The following is an 8,058-nucleotide window of genomic DNA, read 5'->3' as shown; positions in this document are numbered from 1 at the left end:
GGGCTGGAGCACCTCTCCTATGAGGACAGGCTGAGGGAGTTGGGCTTGTTCAGCCTGGAGAAGAGAAGGCTGCAGGGAGACCTGATTGCGGCCTTTCAGTACCTAAAGGGGGCCTATAGGAAAGATGGGGAAAATCTTTTTAGTAGGGCCAGCTGTGACAGGACAAGGGGTAATGGTTTTAAACTAAACCAGGGTAGGTTTAGACTAGATATAAGGAAGAAATTCTTTACAATGAGGGTGGTGAAACACTGGAAGGGGTTGCCCAGAGAGGTGGTGGAGGCCCCATCCCTGGAAGCATTCAAGGCCAGGCTGGACGGGGCTCTGAGCAGCCTGATCGAGTTAGCGGTGTCCCTGTTCCTGCAGGGGGTTGGACTAGATGACCTCTAGGGGTCCCTTCCAACAAAAAACATTCTATGATTCTATGATAAATACCAGCTGCCTTACAGAACAAGCCAGTTTCTAATAGGGCAAACCCAAATACTAAAGCCTGGAGAGTTTCATGCCTGAGCCTTCTGCACACCAGTAGTGATGACACAAGGCAGCACCATGTTTGTCCCCCTCCAAGAGAAGCCTTTGTAGCTTCAAAGTTGTATATCCTCATGCCATAGCACAGTCATATAATACAAGAGTCACGGTATAAAAACATTACTCTGGTAGGCTGGGACATGGCTTTTCATGCTCTTAACTTTTACCTGAAAAAACATGTGATAAGAATAATATATAACAACTATGTTGACAAGGGCTACTAGCTTGGGGAGAACATCAGAGAGGGTATTACAGGCTCAAACCAAAGATTGCTTTTGGCCCTGGGTCATGGCTCCAGCATTGCCTGCTATAAAAAACTGCAAAGAAACTGCCCCTGCAGGTGCTAAGTCTGTCACTGTTCACGGTGATGCCTGTGGCCAAGTCTGCAGGGACTCTGTGGGAAGCACATAGGCGATCAGCGCATGGTTCAAACTTGCAGAACTTGTTGACTTCAGCTCTTGTGCTGACTATGAGTAAAATGAGTTGCTATGATGAATTGTGCCTTCCTAGAGCATCATCTCATTCCAGCTATTGTCCTGTAAGCAATTGTCACTCTGGTTACCTTTACATCTGTCCTCAGCTCTGCTAAATAAAGGGATGATAAGAACTAAGGGGCAGAAAAGTAGCTCAAGTGTACACGTATGGAAAAGCGTACAAATGAAGGAAGTGCAGGCAGTGCTTCCTTCAGGAACCCTCCTGGTCTATAACATTTTCTCCTGACCTTTCAGGAACTCCCTGGCCACGCAGCAATTTTCCATGGATTTCTTTCCACAAAGTTAGTTATTGCCAAATGATATGTTGAGAGGATGCAAGGTCTGAGCAGCTTGTCTGCAAGACCATCTGCACCAGCTGGTTTGGTGGCCAAGTTTCTTTTGCTGGTGTGCCCCACAGAGCCAATTTCGATGTAGCTTCAGGTGCCTATTTTACAGTTGTAACGTTTTCTTTTTCTAGATAAAGATTAAATTCCAGGTGTTTACTCCTTCTGTGTGGAAAATGACGTATAACTCTGTAGGAATATCTTTAACTGGAATGGGAATTCCTGCTTTCCTTTACGTGGTTTCCATGTTAATTTGCATATCAGCCTCTGCTGCCATTTTTTGACTGAGGTACCATGCTTCCTATCCCCTTGGCTTCTTACATGGTGCTGGACATCAGCTTGCCATGCCTGCTCTTACACTCTCACTGATGCATTTGGTTTTGTAAAGGAGTAACCACAGGGCAAGCAGGGTCAAAACTGTCACTACTCCAAATGAAAAACAGAATTTTCAATCAAGGGTGAGATTCACTTTGCGACACTGTTTGTTGAAAAGCAACACTGTTTTTCGCTATTAAAAATCACCTCTGTAACTGTAAGAAGTAAGAATGTAATTATTACAGAGATATTAATAAGAACACTTCTGAAATGTGCATGTGTTTGGACAGAGATGTTTAAAGTGTGTTTCAAATTTAGCTTAATTATGGCTCTAAACTTGTAAGATGTTGAAAAATAGTATTTCTCTTCAGTAGGAGTGGGTGCTGGTTGTCTATTAACAGAAGTTTGAAGTCACACAGTAACATTTAAAGTCTATTTATAAGTGAAAGACTAACAAGCAGATGAGTGAATATAGGTCAGAGGAGGGGAATTAAGGAGAATGGTGGTAATAACACCTCTGGCTACATGGGCTGGTAAGACTCCACTGGTACTGGGGGAGGAGGATGAGAAAAATAACCTGGTGTCTAAGTAAACTGCGGATTCCTGCAGCAGAACAAAATACCAAACATTATGACTGCACTTCACAGCATCGTGGACTCCCCAAGAAGCTTTGTGTTTCATCCCAGAGACAGACATGGTGTACTTGTTATTCAAATAGCTACCACTTATCCTTGGTAATGCTTTCAAGGCATACCTGACTGAACTGTAAAAAACCCATCTGGTCAAGTGCTGGTTTAATATGCACAGATGCCGGCTCACAAACCACCATAGGTTGTTTCCATAAACTACAATTTAACTGTCAAGATTTAATTAAGAACTACATCAGAGCCTTTGGAGTGAACAGGCTAGTCAGGGGTGCTGGGCAAGTGGGCCGTGTGACATGGCAGGGACGTGACAATTTCTGCGCTGACAGAGCTGTCTTCCCAGCAGCAAGCAGGGGCAGGATTGCTTAAAAAAACCAAGCCACCAAACCCCAAAGCATCCACGTTACGTATAATGCACACGATAGTTTTACATCCTTCTCGTCCCTGTCGGCCACGTAATGTCATTGGTTTTTTGATTGCATCGACCGGCATACTGCAGTCTTGAAAATCCTGAGAAAAGGGCATGTTTTATGGCACTACAAAATCATTACTTCCCTGTGCGCTTTTCTGCTATTATATGAAGATTATTGCATTCCCTGAAAATACATAACAGGTTTGATCGGACGTAAGATGGTTTTTCTTTTCCTATGCAAGCAAGCTGTCTGGCAGGCAGCAGGAGATAAAGAGAATGTTTATTGTTAAATTGTAGTGATTTAAAGTAATATTTATATAAATGTGCATATACATGTAAGCATTATTAACATACGTTTAAAAAAAAGTCCTAAAGCTGGACATAAATGTCAGTTTTAAATAAAATTCAGAAATAGTGAAGCCTAAAGGACAGCTTGATATCATTCGTGGACATAAACTAATATAAATCAAGAAACGTTTCTCCTGTAAATCTCGTAGGTTCTAATCCTAACAAGTATTTACTGTATTAGCTCTGAATATAATAAGGAGGCTGCATTATCTGTTTCAGTAATGCAAAGATAATTTTACCCGCCAAAGGTTGGGGTCAAAGACCTATAAAAGAATATCTTCCCTGAGTGAAATCTGAAGGGACACTTTAATTTGTTTCTGTTCCATTACTTCTGAATAAATTGTTTGGAAGAAAATAATGAATTCATGTAAGTGCTGATCTTCAGATCTGGTCCTAAATGTCCTAAAAGCTTTCTCTTAAGAAAGCTCTTTTTTGTTATTTTTAAAGTATAATCAAATAGGGTTTTGTTTTTGAGGTTTTTTTTTTTCCCCCCAGTGTGAAAATGCCTGTGTGAAGGTAGTCCAAGCAAGAGTTTTCAAAATTCAAGTTACCTTATGTAAAATCCATATGGTTGTGACAGACTTGTTAAAAATTTTAAATATGTATTTTATGTATTATTTTCAGGGCTGTAACTGTATTGGCTGGTCCCAGATGTTGACCACAGAGGAGAAGAATCCTAAACTTGGATAAAGTTTATGAATTTTAATTTTCACTACTAAAGTAATTATTTGAAGGTAAGTAATTTAATTTAGAACTGTTTAGAGATGAAATGCACACACAAAATCCTCTCATCTAGTTTTTTCAGTCAATATAATGCATATTCAGTTTATGAGGCCCAAAGTAACAAATTTGCCCTTTAGCTATGCAAGATAAATTACAGAGAAATTCCACTGGAAGCCGTGGAAGTACCTGCCAGCGTGTTTTTAATAACAAAGGACGTGCCCCACTGCAGAATTCAGGAGACACTGGCTACAAAGTTATTAAAGCTGCAAGCATTCATTGCCACAGGATGCTGAAGCAGTCAACAGTGAAAATAGATTGAAAACAGGTGGTGACAAATTCATGGATGAAGGTCCAACACTGCTACTGAATGTGATGGTTTTACATGTAACCTCCATCTTAGGAACTTTTAAGCTGTTTTGAATAGGACTGTCCTGATGTGACCGTGTTTAGAGGCTGCCATAGAGGTCTGACCCAGCACCAGCGCATCTTTTGTGCCTCACTGAAAAGAACCCGTGTAGTGACACAGAAGATCTTATTTCTCTTGGTTCATAGCTGTGAAATGTAAAGGACTTAACAGGGACAATGTTCTGTTTGGTGTCGCGAGATCCTTGTATTCAAGCTGGGAAGCTTTTGCCAGATGGTTAATTGACTCAGAGAATGCTTCTAAGCCCTGGAGAACCAGGCTGAAAAGTTTTCTTCTCTCTCATTGATTTGTTCTGCAATGAACAAATGGTGCAGCTTGGGATGGTGAAAGGCTGAATCCAACAGCATTGTCCTAATTATGGAAATGAAAAGCATAGTTGCAGGTGATACTTTTCAGTTCTCAACTGTAAGTTGTAATCACACAACTGTGACAAAAGTAGCAGCTTCCCATTTAGCGATGGTTTCTGTGTGTGGTTAGCCAGAGGCTTCAGTCATTTCCATCCATCAGCATCGTTTGTTTCATTTGCTTCTGCTTTAAGCTTTGCCTTTCTTCAGTTGAGCATAAGTGAGAGCCTTGCTGTACCAGAGCTCATACCACGTTGAGGTATAAAAGCTGTTGCTTAACACGAGCCATTTTGTGTGTGCATCTCATGGGTGAATAATTGAATGAGAGACAGGAGTCAGCAAGTTAGCCCAGCACTTCAAAGTACAAAAAGCCTCTGGTTAGCTTGATTTCCTTAGGTTTCCTTCTATATGCCTTGGGTTTTCATAGTTAGATCCTAAGATAAGCTCAGGAATGTGGATACTTCCCTATTTTCCACAAAATTATGATTTTCATTTCTGCAGGATAAACTCCTAAAGTTTGCCACTAGCTCCTTCTACCACTGAAATATCTAAGATACCAAGAAATGTTCCTCAGTATTTTGCAGATCAGAAGGCTAATTTGTTTGAAACTGGCATGGCTATACTCTGTGCTTCTGCCAGGCTGGGCACCTTTGCGTTTACAATACAAATGACAGTAATCAAGCCACCCAGAAGTGGCAACAGCAGCAAGGGGCCAAACCCCCAAATAACAAACCCTGCCTATGCCTTGGCTGCCTCTTTTAGAGGCTGCAAACAAAATGCAGGGAGCACAGGGTTCCTTCAGATCCATGCAAAGTTTTCTGTGGTTTTTTGTTTTGTTTTCTCTCTGTTTTCCGATAGGGACAGAACCAGATGAAGGTGAAAAGCTGCCATTCTTGATGGAAAAATGCTATTCATGTCTCCTGGTGATTGCCTTTCAAAATCTAGGTAGGATAGGTCATACATGCAGACTCCTGTTTGATTTTCTCCAGGGACAACTTGCTGACAACTGGAAAAAGGGCTTCACCTTTCCTATGCATCCCACATATCTCTGGTCAGTCTGTTGTTGCAATTGGAAAAGTCCTTTAGAACTAGGAGGGTGGAAGGACAGGAGAGAGCTGGAAAGGTTGGAAAACAGGTATCGCTTTGGGAACTGAAGTCCCACTCTTGTAGTCAGGGGTCTGAAGTGAGGCAAAAAAAGAGAAGCCAGTCAAACAGGGACGGGGATTTTGCACATGCATTTCAAATCATTCTTATCATACCTGCAACCACTGAAGATTTCTGGCACTGCAGTTTAATGCAAATGCAGGCTGAAACCATAGCTTGCTGTCAGCAAAGAGGGCTGTGCTGGCCTGTCTGCTTTTCTGACTGAAGCGAGGTTGTTCGTAGTCATACTGTTTTCAAAGGGCTCACATGAGCCAAGGACAACTGGGTACAGGAGCGTATACATGCTACGTCTAGGATAAAACAGTTGCTTGTGGAAATATTTTTAGGGATGCAAGTTTACAAGTGAAGGTGCATTTGATGGAAGGCAAATGTAAACTATTAGATCCCTATGCAAGTGGACTTCAGTTGCCTGGCATAGCTTCAGTTTCTGAAGGACTTTAGTTAAACTGTTACCATTTGTCTAGCTAAGCAGGACCACAATTATTTTCAAAACCATTTTTTTCTCAAGCCTTTATTTTGCCTATTTATACCCAAAGCTCTTTCACAAAAGGACCATTTACTACTGTATGTTTGTTGAGCACAAGATGGGTTTCTACGCACGGCTACAATAACACACTTATGAACAAATACCCACTCCAGCATGATTCTATACAATACGGCAGACAGACTTCATAGTCATGCTTTTGTACCTCAGATACAGCCACGGTTTATGCAGTGCAGCAATTAATTAAGCTACTGGTTACAGTCACTGCGTTACAGGGGCATACTGAGGGTCCGATCCTATGTATGACATGCATCTGTAGCCTCCAAGTAATGCAGCCATTTTATCCTTTGGGAACATAGGTGGCAAGTGTCAAAGGTTGGGGCTTATGTTTGTGTGTCTTAAAAGCAGCAAGGGAGAAAGACAAGAGCAAAGTCCAGAAACAGCAACATCCCTGCGCTTGTGAGCAAGAACAGCAAAACTGTCAAGTCTTGCCCTTTCTTCTTATGGCTCAAAGTCCATCTTCCTGAGCAGCATCTTGGGCATCTGGCCACCAGTGTTGTTGCCAAATGGTGAGTTTCTGTTATTTTAAATACCTGCCTGAATCCACACCAAGTTTCTCAGCTGCTTCCTTATTTTATGTAATGGATCAGTGCAATAACTGCTAATTACTAAACTCCAGACATTGTTTTATGGAGACAATGACCCAAATGACTGAAGACATGAAGTACAAATATGGGTTCAGTGTCTCCTCCTGGTCAAACATAGCACTTTTGTATTTTACAGTTGCCTTTTTTTAAGTTACAATAGCAAAATGTAAACTGCTTAATGATGTAATTTGTCTTAATAACATTAATTCTACTTTAAGCAGGCAATTTCTGATTTTGGTTTTTTTTCTATCCTGCTGCTAGTGTGTTAGATATAGTTAAAAGGACAATACGTGTGTTTGTCCAGCTCAGCAGTATATGTATCTGTAATTCTAAAGCAAGTCCTTGTCCAAAGTGAAGGACATACTATATTCATTCATAACTGACCTCGGAGAACTGGACATTTGGTTCCCTGGTCAAGTAAATAGCAAGTCCCTTCGTGATCTTAATGAGTATGGAATTAAATCTGCATTTCCAGATTGGTGCAGGGATAGGCAGAGATCTGATTAAGACTGTCTGAAAATTTCCATTCCAAAGCCTTTTTTTCAGGGCTGTTTTCTCTACTGTTCTCTATTCTCTAAGCTAACCTTAACTAGCTGGTTGACATTTTCAGTCTGCCTTGGGTTATTTTTTTTTTTTTTTTAAGAGTAGGAAAAGAAGGAAAAAAAACATTTCCAGGAAATATACTTTAGAAAATTTTCTAGGAGCCATTTTTCCAGAGGCAGACATAGAAAAAGTTAAGCCTTTTTGCCAACATAAAACATCTGTGAATATTTTTCTTGACTGCAAATTTATAGCAGACTTTTATGACCTTGATATTTGACATGGGATAACCTCGTTGGTGAAACACATGGCCTTGGCATCTTTGTGAAAGCTCACAACTCAAATTAAATTGGAGTTACTGAAAAAAAAATCACAATGTATACAGGCTTAGTACAGACTATAGATTTTTGACAGCTAAATTCTGCAAAGAACCAGTGCTAAGTTCCTGCTTCCTCACAAGAAAAAATACAAGGCAGTGTATTTTTATTCCATTTGCAGGCCATCGTCAGTCTCTTAGGTGCTCCATCATCTCTAGCATGTCAGCAGTGTGACTCTGGAGTATCCTGCTTTGTCAAACAACTCTTTATTAGCAGATTAATCTTTGCAAGCTGCTCTGGGCTACAGCCATATCAAGAAGTCTTCTATTTAGAATAAGTAATATCACACTCTTT

General features: G+C 40.8%; 1 protein-coding gene across 8 annotated transcripts in view; it reads right to left on the bottom strand.

The window, feature by feature from the left end:
- Window positions 1-8,058, bottom strand: part of HTR1F (5-hydroxytryptamine receptor 1F) — a 118,772-nt gene that overhangs the window by 52,194 nt on the left and 58,520 nt on the right. The window lies entirely within an intron of this gene.

This window comes from Egretta garzetta, unplaced genomic scaffold, assembly GCF_000687185.1.
Source record: "Egretta garzetta isolate BGI_Z169 unplaced genomic scaffold, ASM68718v1 scaffold383, whole genome shotgun sequence".
Classification (NCBI taxonomy): Eukaryota; Metazoa; Chordata; class Aves; order Pelecaniformes; family Ardeidae; genus Egretta; species Egretta garzetta.
The sequence above is the reverse complement of the archived record's forward strand: the minus strand, read 5'-3'. Positions and strand labels throughout refer to the sequence as shown.